The 15,674-nt window shown below is 53.2% G+C and overlaps 1 long non-coding RNA gene across 2 annotated transcripts in view; it reads left to right on the forward strand.

Moving 5' to 3' along the window:
* LOC306664501 overlaps nucleotides 1–15,674 on the forward strand; it is a 49,258-nt gene that overhangs the window by 2,015 nt on the left and 31,569 nt on the right. Inside the window, exon 2 of one of the 2 annotated variants that reach the window (XR_013764729.1) lies at nucleotides 261–364. This is a non-coding gene — a long non-coding RNA (uncharacterized lncRNA). Of the gene's footprint in view, nucleotides 1–107; nucleotides 365–15,674 lie in introns of those variants that run through there. The other variant, XR_013764730.1, reaches the window with a different exon arrangement.

Below are 15,674 nucleotides of genomic sequence, written 5' to 3' on the forward strand. Positions count from 1 at the left end.
ATGCAGGGAGGGTGGCGGCCCCCGCAGGGTCTGCCCAGAGGCCCCGTCACAAACTGTCACCAGGGCACCTGGTGAAAAGGCTCACCTCTGGGCTTCTCTGCAGACCTGCCACGGCTCCCCAGGGAAATCCTACTCGGTCTAGACGCGGAGGAACCCACTGCAGGGCAGAGCCTCTTCATTGCTCATTGGCTCAGTGCTAAATATGGCTGGTGCCTGTTCCTTCCAGGCTGACTCAGCCACACCTGGTCCTTCCTTTGAAGCTTACAGTTGAGAGGTGGAGACAGACCACATCTAAGCAAGAGAACACATGAACTACAAGCTGTAAGGAGAACTCCAGAGGAGGACGCAGCACACCGCCACAGAGGTCAGGAAGTGGGCTGGCTGGTCTAGGTGCGGCGACTCAGGGTAAGTCCCTTGAGACGGGACACTGAGGCTGAGTCCTGGAGGGTGAGGAGTGGCCAAGTGCTGGGGGCAGGGGAGGCAGGGTGGGCTGGGGCAGGCGTCTCTCAGGGGCTCGAATGCCTTGTGGGAACCCAGGGTCCAGGCGCTTGTCCTGAGTGGAAGTGGGGGCGCTGGCTCCCGCCTCCCTGGGGCCTCTGCCTCAAGCTCTAGAAACCTGGGATCAACTGCAGCAGAGCAGTGTGAGCCTGGAGCCCTCCCCGCCTCCTGCTCTAAGCCAGACTCCCCTAGTCCCAGAAGCCCAGGCCGGGCTCCTCTCCCTCTGCCTTTTCTTGGGAGGTGCTCAGTCACTGGCACCTTTAGGAGCTTTGCCAGTGTTAGAGACCCCAGAGGTTATTCACAAGGTGCGAACATAGTCCCAAGTGCCTGAGCCACAGGCTGGGAGGAAGGCGGGCTGGACCAACATGGAGGCACACCGGGTCCCTAGCGAGGGGCACCATCTACACCCTCACTCTGCCCCCTGGGGACGGGCAGGTTTGTAGCACACAGGGCCTATGCCTGCAGTGGAACTTCAAAACCAGAAGAGGGCAAACTGCATCCCCAAGTGCCCTGTGTCACTTTATCTGCTGTAAGTGCTGTGCCCAGTGCACGGTGTCCAGTCTTTCCTGTATCCCATGGCTCAAAAATACATATGTACACACCACACACCTACACACCTACACACCTACACACATATGCATATCCATGCACATATGTATGCACTACATACATGGATATACACATGCACAGATGTACATGCACATATACGTGTATACTCACACAGTGCACACATGTACTCATAAACACACATGCATATATATGCAGACATGCCCGCCACATGCACACACATGTATGCACACATGCATGCACAGTTGCACACGTTCACACACATGCTTGCATATACATACATGTGTACATGGACAGACAGACATATGTACATACACGTACATGCAAACACACATGCATTTTATACACACATACACACATGCGTTCTCATGCCATTTTCAGAGGGCAGGTGGTACACATTCATTTTATGGATGGACTTGACTCCCAGTCACTTTCCAGGGGTTCTGAAATGGGAATATCCTGCCTTTCCTACAATTCCCCTGTTTCACAGCCCAGCTGGGCCTCTCAGGGCTCTGCCCATCTTGGGTCCCTGAAATCTTCCTTGGGAGTTAGGATGCATCTTGGACTGAGGGGGCTGAGGATCTGTGTCACAAGGACAAGAAAAGACTCTGGGCAGGCCTTGTGGGCTCAGGGCTCTGGGATGGCAGGTCCTGTTGAGGACTAGAATTTTGCTCTCCCTGGCTGGGTAGAAGAGAGCGCAGCATTGGGCTCCAGCATCTTGGCCCTGACACCTCTTCCTCCGCGGTGCAGGTCAAGCCCCTGGTCCCTGACCAGCCCAGCTTTAGTGTTTGATCTGTGATGTGGGGACCTGGTTTGCAGCTTAAGCAGGTGTAGAACACCATGCCCTTGGCCTGGCAGAGAGGGATGCTTGACATATGATTTCACCTGTGGCTTCGACCTGGGGCCCTGGGTAGCCAGTTGCACCTCTCTGGAAGCTTCTGTGTTGCAAGATGCTGCTGTGGCGCCCAGTGCCAGAAACCCACCAACCCCAGACCCACCAGCCCTGGGTGCTGGCTTCGGCACAGAGCTCTTTGCACACCTGGTACTCAGCTCGGCGGCGCCCTTGGCCTGCCCTGGGTCTCTGGAGCCCTGGCATCCAGATCTCACAAGCTGTGGCTGCTCCTGTGACCTTCAGGGCAGCTCGTTTCTAAGCCCGTGCCCCACCTGAGCCTGGTCTGCCTACTGGCTGAGATCACAGCAGGCTCCAGCCAAGTTTTCTGTTTCTTAGAAAGGCAGGACTTTATTGTCCTTCCTTCCCCACTCAACAAAGTTGAGAGCCTACCGTGCGTCAGGTGTTCCAGGTGCTGGGCACACAGCTGGGAACAATGCACAGCTTTTAGTGTGGGAGATAAGTGGAAAAATAAACGCAGGCAAAGGGCAAACGCAGAGAGGGGAGGAAGGAAGCCATGCAGAAGCGGGAGGCTGGCCAGAGGGGAGGTGGACTGTGGGGAGTCTTTGTTAGATGGGCCCAAAATAGAAGGTCTTCTCAAAGAGGTGACATTAGAGGGACCCCCCCAGGGAGGGACGCTGTCCTGTCCAGGCTTCCCTCCTGTGTCGCACTCCCCTCAGCTAACCCTCCTTCTGACGTCCCAGTACCATCAGATGGCTTTCTGGCTCCGTAATCCTTCAGTGGATTTTTTTGAAATAAAACCAAAACCCCTTTTTGCCTGGCATTCAAAAGCCTGCAGGATATGACCCCAAAAATACTCACCCTCCGTTGCTGTCCCGTCACTGACCCATGTTGAAGTGCTCACCGTTCTCCAGGTGCTGCCCGCCCCAGGGGCTCGGTCTCTGCGTCTCCTCCTACCTCCTCCCTCTCACCCACCAGGCCAGGCCCTCCTGTCTGCCCCTCCTCCGTGCTGACCTCCTCGAGTCACCTACCACACCCTCAGCCGCAGGGTGCATGGTTTGTATCCTTGCCTGCCCCCCACCAGATGCTGGGCCCCTGGAGAGATTATTTGCATCCATTCTTAATGCACAACCTAGTACCAGACACATGTAGGTGTCGAATGAAATAATGAATGCAGAAAAGAACCTGTTTGGTTGAGTCTCTGCACCTTTCTGAGCCCTTTTCAGCATGGCTCTCCTTATTTAGCAAGCAGAGCAGATGGGGCCCTGTCGCCCAGCGTCCTGTCTTCCCATGGTCCCTTTAGGTCTCCTTTCCACTGTCCTTCCCTTGCCTGTCTCCTTCCCCGCCTCTCCCCACAGCCGTGTGTCAGTGGTGTTCTGGGACTTGGGTCCTACAGCTGAAACTGGCCTCCCTGGGGCCCCCAGGTTGAGAGTGGCTGCGTCCTGGTTGCCAGGACTGATTTGGTTTTAACTGGGAGGCCTCAGCAGGCCAGGTGGAGCCCCTGCAGGCCTCGCCACACCCAGGGCAAAGGCAGGTGCTGCCACTCTGCTTGTTGCCTTGACCCAGGTCCCCAGGGTTATCTGGCTTGAGCACACGGGCTGGAGTCCAGGCTTGGGATTCTGGCTGCCGCCTTATACCTCAGCTTGGCTCAACCTCTCACCAGTCCCCCTCTTGGTTTTGAACTTCAGAAACTTGAATTCTCTGGCGTGATGTTTGCCTAATTCCCGGCTCTGCCTTGAATCTGGTGACCAGACTATCGGATCTCTGGTTATTCTCTCAAGCCTCAATTCCACTCAGCCATGACTGTTTTCAACCATTTAACACACAGTTAGCAGAGGTCAGCCCCTTGCCCGGCTCTAAATCAAGTGTCAACAATGTTTTCTGGAAATGGCCAGAGAGCAAATACTTCAGGCTTTGCGGCGATCGGTCTTTGTCGTGGCTATTCGACCCTGATGCTGCTGCACCAAAGCAGACGCGGGTGATGTGTGAAGGAATAGGCGAGCCGTGTTCCATTGCATTTTATAGAACGGGCACAGGGAGGCTTTGGCCCATAGACTGGGGTTTGCTGAGCTCTGTTCTAGACTGTAAATGACTCACAAACCTGAGCCTGTGCCAGGAGCACCAGGGGTAAGCACTTTGAACACTGAGTACACTTCTGTAAACACCCATCTCCTCCTTCCAACCTTTCTTTGTAGAATATATAACGGAATGTGCATATCTACTCTGCAACGCTTATGCACATATATCATGACTTTTCCTACTGACTCTCTCTCCTCATTTCCTCCTTCACCCTTCCCCGTCTCCCGACAGCAGTCTCAGGATTGGCATTCTCCTGACTTCTTGGATCATTCCTGGCAGGAACTGCAGCAGCCCAATCCTATCCGGAGGCGTTGTGCTCGATCTGGTCAAAACCCCAAAAGTGGGGCAGGGGAGTTCCCAGATGGGACTGGCTGGGATTCCAAAGAAAGAGGCAATAATGCCAGGTGACCATCCAGAGCACCTGTTAGGGAGCTTACCAGCAGCCCGCAGGGGTCCCTGTGATGGACAGCAAGACCTAGGTTGTATCCGCCAGGGGGTTGGGTATAGAGTTCCTTGGGGCTTAGGAATGTGGCTCAGGGCAGGGCTGGTTCCCGCCTGTGTGGCCACATGGTTAATCTCAGTGTTTTTAAGACACACTGTGATCAGCTTTCTCAGGGCCTGGGAATATTCAAAGTCAGACTCGGGCTCCAACTTGTGGGAAAACATGCAGCTGGCCAGGTCAGAGAGCAGCCAAGGCCTCTGAGTTCTTCTGTCAGGAATGAGAAAAAGCAGGGGTGTTGGAGGACCCTACGTGGTGGCTTCACTTTCAGTGCTGACCCACCCCAGGTCCATGGCTGCCCCACACAATGGGGGAGGGAGGGTCCCCTCTTCACCACCTCCTTAAGGCCAGGCAATCACTCTTCTCTCATCAGAGAGGCAGAAGATGACACGGGGCTGATCCGGGGTCCCTGCTCCCACAGCATTCACCTCCAAACCCTCCACCTCCTTCCTGAAAACCCACATCCACTCTGCCACTGGCTTTAAACCCTTTTCTATGGAGGAACTTGTATATGCTTCATTCATTCCCTCACTCAGTCGTTCAAAAGTATTTAACAGCTGCCTCTTAGGTTCTGGGCATGAGACAGACATGGCCATTGCCCTTATGAACTTCCGGGTCAGTGAACATTTCCTGAAAAGGGCCTAATACCAAATACTTGCAGCTCGGAGGGACATACACTCTGTTACAACTCCTCAACTCCGCCATCAGAGTGCAAAGCAGTCACAGGTGCTTGAATGGATGGACATGGCTGCGTTCCAATAAAACTTTATTTACAAAAACAGGTAGAGGGCAGGACTTGGCCCTGGGGCCACCGTTCACCAGCTGTGATTGTGGTGCACGTGCAAGTGCTTCATCCTCGAGCTGTCTAAACTCTGCGATTCTGTGAAACGCCAGCCCAGGAGAACCGTGTGTGGCTCCTTACGAAACTGAGGTCACGGTGTATACTTCGGAAAATATAATTGATGATGAAAAACTAAATAAAATGGCACCCAGCCCAATACAGCAGAGGCTGGAGAATGAGTGGTAGAAGTGAGAACAGCGGCCAGGTTAGGAAGAGCTGCATCATGTAGGTGGGAGGAGAGCTAGGGGCTCAGGAGCCTCGGTAGCTCAGGGGACTCTGGGGTCCCTGGAAGCCGAGTGGTGTCCTCGGGAGGAAGGGCATTCCAGGATGAGGGGATGGTGGGAGTAGAGGCCTGAGATCTGGCCTGCAGCGCAGCAGCTTGAGCAGGGCTGGAGGAGCTGGCAGGGGACCTCATGGTCCCCTCTTGAGGGCCATGGCCAGGAATCAGAGCTGTAGTTTATAGGAAATAAGAAGTTAAGAAAGAGAAGTTTGTACTGTGGAAAGATCTCTCTGGCAGCTATTGGGTAGCAAGACTGGGACGGGAGAAACTGAAGGCAGACGGCTAGCAGGGACCTGGGAGGGTGATTTAGGCCCGTCAGACGGGGGCCGGAGCTGGGGGACATGATTGTGGATCAGCCACCTCCTCCAATGTCCCTCATATGTGGAGGAAGAGGGGTTAACTTAGGGGATTTCTAAGGCTTGTTTGCTTCCTCTAGGATCCTGGGCAGGGTTGTCTTCCCTGGGACCTCAGGATGCTGGGGGAGGACTCCAAGTGAAGTTTGGGGCCAAGGTTAGAGGAATGCAGCAAAATCTCCACCGCTCGGTATTCACTGGGTATTATACGTAAACCTCAGCCGTTAATTTAGGGTGTTGGTTTCCACATCTGGGTGTGTTTCTCGGTGTGTAACACGAGCGGGATCAATGGACTCTTTCTGTCTTCTCCTTCTTCTGTCTGCCGTTGCAACTTGATACTAGCTCTGAAGTCACCAAATTTAGGCAGAAAAAAATCCAGCTCTGACATCCCATTTCTGAATACATGGAGGTCACTGCTAACATTGAGCTCTGAGTCTTGCCAGCGGTGTCTGATGGGCTAAGTCCTCAGCGCCTCTTCCTATTGGCACTCGCTTCAGCTGAACAGTTGGGCACAGACTGCTCATGTCATCTGGCCAAGCAAGCCTCTTGTTCACTTTAAAGAAAACCTGTAAAGATTCCCCATTAGCTTTTTTTTTTTTTTTTTTTGCAATGTATGTGATGATATACACAGCATGAATTACCATGTTACCATTTCTAAGTGTAAAATGCATGGCATTAAGAACATGCTCATCCTTCTGCAACCATCAGCACCATCTACCTCCAGCACTTGTTCACCTTCTCAGATGGAAGCTCTACGTGCATCAAACAATAGCTTCTCTTCCTCCTTCTCCCCAGCCCATGGCGCCCACCATTCTGCTTCCCGTCTCTAGGAGTCTGATTGCTCCTGGAACCTCAGGTTGGTGGAATGGTGTAATAGCCGTTCTTTTGTGTCTGGTTTAGTTTACTTAGCCTGCTTCCTGCGTTCATCCATGGTGAAGCATGTGTCAGGACGTCCATACCTTCTAAGTCTGGTAAGCCTATGCTATGGTGTATCTACTCCTTATTGATGGGCACTTGGGTTCTTCTGCCTCTGGCTATGTGGGTAGAGCTTCTGGGAACATGGGCAAAACACAAATCTCTTTGAGTCACTGCTTTCCACAATGTAGGCGCTTGATGCCTTTTGAGAACAGTCCATCCTCCTGTATTTCCTTTGTACTCTCAGTAGATGGACAGCAGTGTCGGTAAGTGCCTGTGTGGCTTTTAGAAAGGGCATTGAATTGGAGAGCCCTGGGTTCCTGGCACAAGCTGAGCTCTCTGGGGTTTGTTTCCCTTCTCTAGAAATTGAACGAACAGTACACACTGTATTGATCTTACAGAAATAGTGTGGAGATCAAAGGACTGCCAGCGTGTGACGGCTGGTCAGCTGTGAGTCATTTGCCACTCTTGGTGTGCTGGAAGCATGGTTGTTCCCACTGCTATGCCTGACCTCTGCTGCCATAGCAGTTTAGACTTTCTCATGTGCAGCAGACCAGGATTTGCAGGGGACTGATTCGGTCATCAGTTTCAGGTGGACCCTGATCATTGTAGCATCCAAGAGCTGAAAAGAGCCTGGGGATTCTTTGATTCAAGGGGGTTTGGGTGTTTTTTTAAAAATTTTTTTCCAAAAAATAAATCTGGCTAAGAGCCCAGCATGTAAGGCAGATAAACGTGGAGCTGGAAGTGAGGTGTAGGGGAGGCTGAAACATCTGGTCTCCCAGAGACATCTTCAACATCGCTAAGACCGACTTTAGAGACCTCTTGCCGGGTGGGTTGCTCCTAAGTTGACTGACGCATCTGAACTCCCAGAGCTTATGAGGTCCACTGACTCCCACTGGGTGCTCTTCCCACTGCACCACCCAGTCTCCTTCATCCTTTGCGTTTTGTGTTTGTGGAGCCTTTGTGATATCCAGCCACGCTCCCTTCTGCGTGGACCTGGGGATGAGAGGTGCGTTAGTCCACTTGGGCTGCTGTAAAGAAAGGTCATAGACCAGGTTAGCTTAAACCACAGACAGTTATTTTCATATGAGGCTGGGAAGTTCAAGGTCAAGTTGCTGGGTGATGCAGTGCCTGGTGAAGGCCTCTTCCTGGCTGGTAGGTCTGCCCTCTCTTTGCTCTCATGGCCGGCAGAGGTGCGGAGGGGGTCGTGGAGAGCACACTGATCTCTCTTCCTTATATATATATTGTTGTTTTTGGTAGTGAGGGCTGAATCCAGAGGCACTCTATCACTGAGCCACATTCCCCGTTGTTTTTATTGTTTATTTTGAGGCAGAGTTTTGCTAAGTGACTGACGTTTCCAATAAGCATTTGGGGAGGGGGAATTTAGCCCATAGTATCATGAGAAGGTTGAGGTTCAGGAAAAGCTCCGTGGGCTAGAGCCACCCTGAGCACTGTTGGGCTTGTTGGTGCTGTTGCATGCTGGGGACACTGTCGGGCAAGGCTTGTCTTGCTGTATTCAGCAGGGGAAGCCCCTGGACTTGCTAATCCTGCGATGGCGAAATGTTCCAGGCCTGACACCTGGTCTCTAAGCTGGCATGTCCCTGGGGGATGACACACGGAAGTCACTGGGAACATAACCAGTCACCAGGGCAGTTTCAGGGTCACTGAAGATGCTGGACAGATTCCAGAGGGCAGCCCCAAGAGTACCAGGTCTCACCCCCAGGACACTGCGTCAGGCTGGGGGCTGAGCAGCCAGTTAGAATGATGATGGCCATTCTGAGCTTGGTGCCAGTGGCCTGTGGAGCTGCTGCCCACCATTCCTGGGCTCAGCTGCACTGTCCCCTGCCTGGTGCACGTCAGCCTCCCCCCTGCTTCTACCCAGCAGTCACATTGTGTCGTCTGGTATTTTCCACCCGACTTCTTCTTCCCTTTACCCTGCTCTTCTTTTTCGCCCATGCCTCATCTCCTTCCACCCTCCATAATCAGGTGGTTTTCTTGCTTTTAGTACCTACTGGTCTCCTCTTACAGGAACTGTGCTTCATGTAGGCAGGTGCTCTCAATGAGCTGTATCAGGTTGCCCCAGGTTACGTGTGAAAGGCTTCTATGAAACGTAAATGCAGCTTGTGTTGTTTAGACTGGGTTCGTCCCCAAGAGAGCTCATTATGTATATGTAGATTCCAGAATCTGAAAAAACCTGAACTCTGAAGCATCTCTGGTCCAAAGCATCGCAAATTGTGGATACTCAACCCACGTGTACATTTGGTTGACCAAATCACAGGCACTCCGTGCTGTTGGCATCGTAGGATTCCTGTCTTAGGAGACAGAGCCAGGGAGGTGGGAGCTTGCCCAGGACACATGGCTGATGACGATGATGGTCACCTCAGTGTTCCTCTCGCCGCCCCTGGGACCCACTGCTGCTCCCACGACTGGACTGCCAGCCACATGGGCTACTTTTGTGTCCTTTCCAGCAGCCTGTCTTCCAAACTGGGGACAGACGTGTGCCCTTGGCTGAGGAGATCTGCCACAGTGAGAGCTGGAAGAAGCAGCTTTGCTTGGTGGTGGGGGTGGGGATGGTGGGGTTGGGCTGAATTTTTCTCAAGTTCAAGTACAAGGAGGCTAAAGACGCCTGGATTATGGTGGTGCATTAATCAGCTTTTCATCACTGTGACCAAGATACCTGAGGAGGAAGAGTTTATTTTGAGTGCATGGTTTCAGAGGCTCAGCTGACTCCATTGCTCTGGGCCCCAGTGAGGGAGAACATCATGAAGGAAGGGCATGGCAGAGGGAAGCTGCTGAGTTTACAACAGCTGGGAAGTCAAGAATCAAGAAGCTAGGAGTAAAATATATAAGCCCCAAGGGTACACCCTAGTGACCGACTTCCGCCAGTCACACCTTACAGTTACCACCCGTGATCCATTCGGATTACTAATCCAAGTGGGTTAACCTCTTCGTTAGTTTACAACCCATCATCCCATGCTCTCACCTCTGAACGCTCCTGCATCCAGTCATGTGGGATTTTCAGGGGCTACGTCATGTTGAAACCAAGCGGGTGGGGAGGACCAGGGAGGAGTGGTGGGTGAGTGGCAGGGAGGTAATTTGGCAAGGGTCTCCGCTCCCAGAGCACAGCTAGTCCTGGGGGGCTGGAGACATAAACCAAATCTGTTTCTGCCAGAGGCTCCTGGCTGGTAAGGCCCCACGTACCAGTGATGCATCATGCAAAGCCCAGCGGTGAACGCAGGTTCCTGTATCTCCCATGTGCAGGTGTGTCTGACAGTGGCCTTTCCAGGTCTCCACCTGGGCCTCCTCAGACCTGCTGCCCTGTTGCTGGCATCCAAATAGCGGGCACCCTCTGCTCAGATCCTGATGAGGGGCTCAGGACCCCAGCAAGGCAGCTAACATGGCCTCAACTCCTCACCTTCTCCCTGTCCCCTGCTCTGCCCCACGCTATGCCTGGAGCACCTCTCCGGTGACGCCCCACCAGCTCCCTGTCCCTGAGAGCTCGTCCTTTCCCTCCCCGGCCATTGAACGGCTTCTGATTCTTCAAGAGCCAGACTCGGGGTGTCTGGGAGGCCTTCTGCTGGCTGACAGACTCGTGCACATACGTAGAGATCCTCCATACACACTCCTGACACGTACGGCCATGCACACATGCAATGGCACAGACACACACACACACACACACACACACACACACACACATGTGCATGTACCCCACACACTCACAGTCACACACATATCCGCAGCTCCTGCACGTGCACACACACCCGTGTTCCCTCCCAGGTGCACCTTGATAGTCAGACACACAGAGATGCCCGCCTGCCCCCACCCATCAACACTCCCACAGTCCCCTGCTTGTCACCAGCGGGTCACCTCTGTCTTTGTGCTCTGTGGCACACTGGGCACAGCTCTTCCTCGGCATCCTGTCCTGGGCTGTGGTATGCAGGTTCTCTGATCCTTTCTCTGACTAAGGGCTGGCCTGTCTGGGAGGCCTTTAGCTCCAGGCCTAACGTGGCGTCTGGCACACAAGAGGAATGGGAGATGATGGGAGGTGTGTGCGTGAATCGAAGTGAGTTCATGCATGAAGGTGGGGTAAAGAGACCCCGGACATGATTCGGGCAGGTGTTCCTGCAGGAGCACGCAACCCTGGCCGGGTAGTGCCAGGGAGGTCAAAGGAGGCTTTGTCCTGAATGCCAAAAATTGACAAATGGAAAAGAAAGAAAGCAATACGACAGGTGACTGTCATGTGCACACTTAGTCAAGAACCCCCGGTCAAGAGCACCAGCCCAAGGGAAGCAGACAGCTCCCGGTCATGCAGTGGTGTCAGCACCTGTGCCCTGGCTTGGCTGTGTCGACGAGCCTGCCTCATGGAGCTCCCGTGTGCAGGCTCACGGGTGAAGTGCCAGAGCAGGAAGAGGGAGAGGGGGGTCAGTCTGCAAGGATAGGTGGGGTGGGGTGGGAATTGGCTTGGGGAGGTGGTGGGTAGAGAGCAGTGGTTTTTAATTGGAGGTGATTTTGTGCCCCCAGCAGACATGTGGCAGCTGACATCTGGAGACATGTTTTGTCTTAAAGGCGGTGGGGGTAGGGCATGCAAGCTTCTTACGGTGCACAGACAGCGCCCACAACAAAGAACCTTCTGGCCAACAGTGTCAACGATGCCATCATTGAGGACCTCTGGCATAGAGGAGGGAACGTGGGCTTTTGAAAGAGGTCTGAACCCAGCTCTGCCACTTCCCAAATGTGTGGCCCTGGCCAGGTCACTTCCTAATGACTTGGAACTTCCATCTCAGTTGCAGAGGGGGATTATTATGCATATGGTACAGGGCCGTGAAGAGGATTGCAATGGGAAAGCAGCTCCCCAACCACAGGGCACACAGAAGGCACTTAATAATTAGCCTCCTTCCCAAAGCAGCTTTCAGAACCCGACCTCCGCCTCCCCCTCTGCAGAACCACTAGGCTCTTCCTGCCGTCTTGGTTACAGAGTATCCCTGGTCTGCTGAGGCCTCCTGTCTTCCGGTCTTGGAATGGTATCAGTGTGAGATGGGGTTGGGAGTCGCTCACCTACAGTCCCCACTTTGAATATACCCATCTTTCTGCTTTGGACATCGGTATTGTGTGTGTGTGTGTGCGCGCGCGCGTGTGTTCATGCGTACCTGTACTCTTTCTTCTCTGATTTGGTTTTCAGCAAGATGATGGAAGGGGCAGCGCCAGTTTGGAAGCATGTTTTTATCTTTGACGAATCTGAAGCCCCATCCTTAGGTATCCTCATGACCTAAAATAATCAGCAATTACCCCATCTTCCCCAGGGGTGCACTCTCTGGCTCCAGCTTTCAGAGGAAACTTCCATTCTTGTTTGGACAGTAAAATGTTCTGGAACTCCAAAGAGGGATCTGGAGGGACACTTCCAGGCCTGAGCCCCTGGGGGCATTGAAGCTGTCCTGCCTGCCTCAGGGCACAGTGGACCAGACAGGCTCCCTGGACAGCTCTCAAAGAGCCAGGCCCAGAAGAGAGGTCCAGTGGGAAGTTACTGAACCAGCTTCCTCTCTCCATCCAGAAAGAGCTGATCTCTGCACCACAAATCTAAAGCAGGGCCCCGTGACCCGGAACCCGCATGGCTGTCTCTTTTAAATCTGAGACCAGGAGGTCCAGTCTCTGTGCTCTGCTTGTCCTCCTGCCTAGAGGGCTGCTTCTTGCCCTTGGTTGAAGAACTTCTGGTTGGCAGCAGCTGCTGGGGGCTGAGTGGACCACACGCCTCCCTTTCTCCAGCTTGCTGTTTTGGGCAAGGCTGGGCAGCAGGGCCTGGGCACTCACCCTGCCTGCCCCACATACGCAGGCCCTCCACCTACCCAGGGACAGATCTTCCCATCGCTCCCCTGCGAGGCCTGCCGGCTGAACCACCCAGCCAACCCTTCCTGTAACCTGCCCTGGCCAGGGAGCAGCTTCAGAAGCTCAAAACAAGAAATGCCCCACCACAACCACTTACCAGAACTCTCCGGGGTCCATCTGTCTTCAGATGAAAGGGACACCCACTGAACTTGGATGGATGGATGACATCCTCTGTCAGCCTCGAAGGCCAGCTCCTTAATGATGTGGCCGACACGCCCACCAACTGCAACGCCCACTTCTTCCTGTTGGTGTCTACAGAGCATCCACCTTGGTCATCTTGTTCCATTTCCTCCCGTCTACCACGGCTGCCCCTCCCCCAGTCCTCTTTCTAGAATGCAGAGCTGGTCATGTTTTCCTGTTCCTTGAAAGCCACCACTGGCTCCCCATCGCCGTGGTAGAAGTTCTAAATTCCATCTTCCACCATTTCCCAGGTGTCTCAGCAGGAGACAGAGGTCTCTCCACACTTGCCAACCTTTGGTCCCACGAGAGCTCACTTCCAGCACACTGCCCCCAGGCCCCAGGCAAAGCCAGCCTGCTTGCCTCTTCCTTACTACACAGTTTTGTGGTTCTGCTTCTTTCGCCTGCTGTGCCCTTGCTTTCCATCAACCCCATCAACCCCACCAAGCCCACTCGTTCTTCACGGCCCACCTCAGATGCCTCTTCCTTCCCTGAACCTTCTATTGGAGTGAATCTCTGTCCCACAGCAGCAAGGGCTGGGTTGATTGGATGTGTGTCTATCTTCCCCTGTATCAAAAGCTCTTTGGAATCAGAGACAGATTTAGTAACCATCCTGTCAGTCCCCGGCCCCCTTCCTTGTATCCGCGTGCATGGCACAGACAAGGGACTAAATAAAGTTGGAATTAAAGGGTTTGCTGTAAACTCTTTAAGAAGCCACTAAGGCTGAGAGAGGGGGATGGGGGCTCAACGACAGAAACCCAGGCCGACAGGGTTGAAGCAGAGCCATCAGCCTGGAGACCCATCAAGAAAGACGCTGGGGTTCCCTGGAGAGGATCCCTGCAAGGCTGGAGGCCCAAGCCAGAGGAGGCCAGATGCTTTTCCTATTTGTCAGGCTGCCTCTCCCCTCCTCAGCCTCGTCCTGTGTGCCCCAGGGCTGTTCTCCAGGGGAAATTTATGTCTGTAATAGTGGAATAATTAGCTCCCCATCCTGGCATGCATTAACCTTGAATTGATGGTGTCAGCTAATGAGAGAGAGAGAGCAGGGGTGCTCAGGATCACGGCGCCTCTGACTGCGCTCCTTCTCCAGGGCCCGGCTGAGCGGAGAGATCTGTGCATATTTCTCCACTCCCAGGTAAGAGACATCATTACGGGTTTCCCATGTTCCTTGTCTGACATCAGTCATCTTTATTTAGTCAAATCTCTCTTCAAATAAATTAAACAACCTATTCTTCCCACAAAGATACCTTTACTGTGGACTTCTGGTTGCCCTGGCAACAGGGATACTCCAATCATAACCCAGAGAAGCTCTTGGCTTATGTGAGTCTCTGTTTCCCTTGTCTGTAAAAGGGAGATCATTGCATTATCTAGCTCATAGGGCTATTGTGCAGATCAAGTAGCCTAATATAGGTAGAGTCTCATTCCAAAATGTGAGACGTAAGGATTACCTTTAATCCAGGTGAGCACTTTGATACTGGGCTCCCTTCTGAGTCTTGGTTTCCCTTTCACTAAAATAGGGGGCAGGACTCGGCCATCAGTAACTCTTGGGGGGATGGCAACATGGATGGTCCTTAGGTCTACCCACTCTGTGACCATAGTTTCCTATCACCTAAAATCTCACTTCATTCATTCCCTCCATGAAAAAAGGTTTCTCCAATAATAGTCACAATGATGTAAAATGACCAGAGAAGTGACTTCTCTCATGTCTGCAGGTAAAGCTCCTTGCTGCTGGTGGGAGAAGTCATTGTCCCATCACCAGCTCCTTCCTGGGTGATTTTTGTCATGGCAACCAAGGTTTCAGCTCAAATGATGGTCCTTTGATGGTCCATAAACCTTGCAGTTTATGAGCCTTTCCATTTCTATGGTGTAATTCATACCTCTGATGATTCCACAGGAATATGGGAGTAGGTATTATTAGCCCATTCTGCAGATGGGGAAGTCTATTCATTTGCCTGTTCATCCATCTGCTGGACTCTTCTGGAATGCATTTTGTACTAGCTGCCGTGGCTCAGAGGCTTGGTGTGTGTGGCTGAGGTGTCATTGTTCCAAGTGGAGGCTCTGGATCAGGTTGAGAGGCCCACTCAGTGCTGGGTTCGCAGGGCCTTGGACCCCACCATGGCCCCTCCTGCAGCCTGCCCCAGTTACCACCCCTCATTCTCAGCCCGAGGCCCACATGTGATGACTATTTCCAAGACAGCCTGCCAGTCCAGACTCACTTGTTGGGTTTGCATGCTGAACCCTAGGCCACCTGGGGAACTGCTCCTTGTCCTTGAAGCCCCAGCTCTTCTTCTTCCAACTTCCACAGCCTGCCCCTTCTTCTCCCTTCTGCTCTGTTAGGTCAGGTTCATCTCTGCAGCCGCATGGATCACACTACCTTACAAAGCTTACGTCCATCCCTGTCTAAACCCATGCTTGCACCTCCTTATAACCCCTTCCTATGCACATAGCCACTAAAGGGAACTTGAAGAGGCTGGGACTCCTCATACCATCCCTGAATCCCAAGTCAAGTCCAGGGTCTGGCCTGGACTCAGGAGATGTTGATCATTCCCCTCCTCGAGTGATGTACGGTATCTCACCTCCTCAGGTGAAGTTCAATGAGAAAGGGGACAGGGGGAGAGGAGTGTGGTGGGAGGGTGTTGGTAAGGGTGGACGCTGGGTCCCAGGCCTGGCATCTTCTGCTTCTCGGGACAGGCTGTCTCAGCACGGGCACCTCTTTCCCATAGCTCCTCCATGGC

This window comes from Sciurus vulgaris (genome assembly GCF_902686455.1).
Source record: "Sciurus vulgaris genome assembly, chromosome: 6".
Classification (NCBI taxonomy): domain Eukaryota; kingdom Metazoa; phylum Chordata; class Mammalia; order Rodentia; family Sciuridae; genus Sciurus; species Sciurus vulgaris.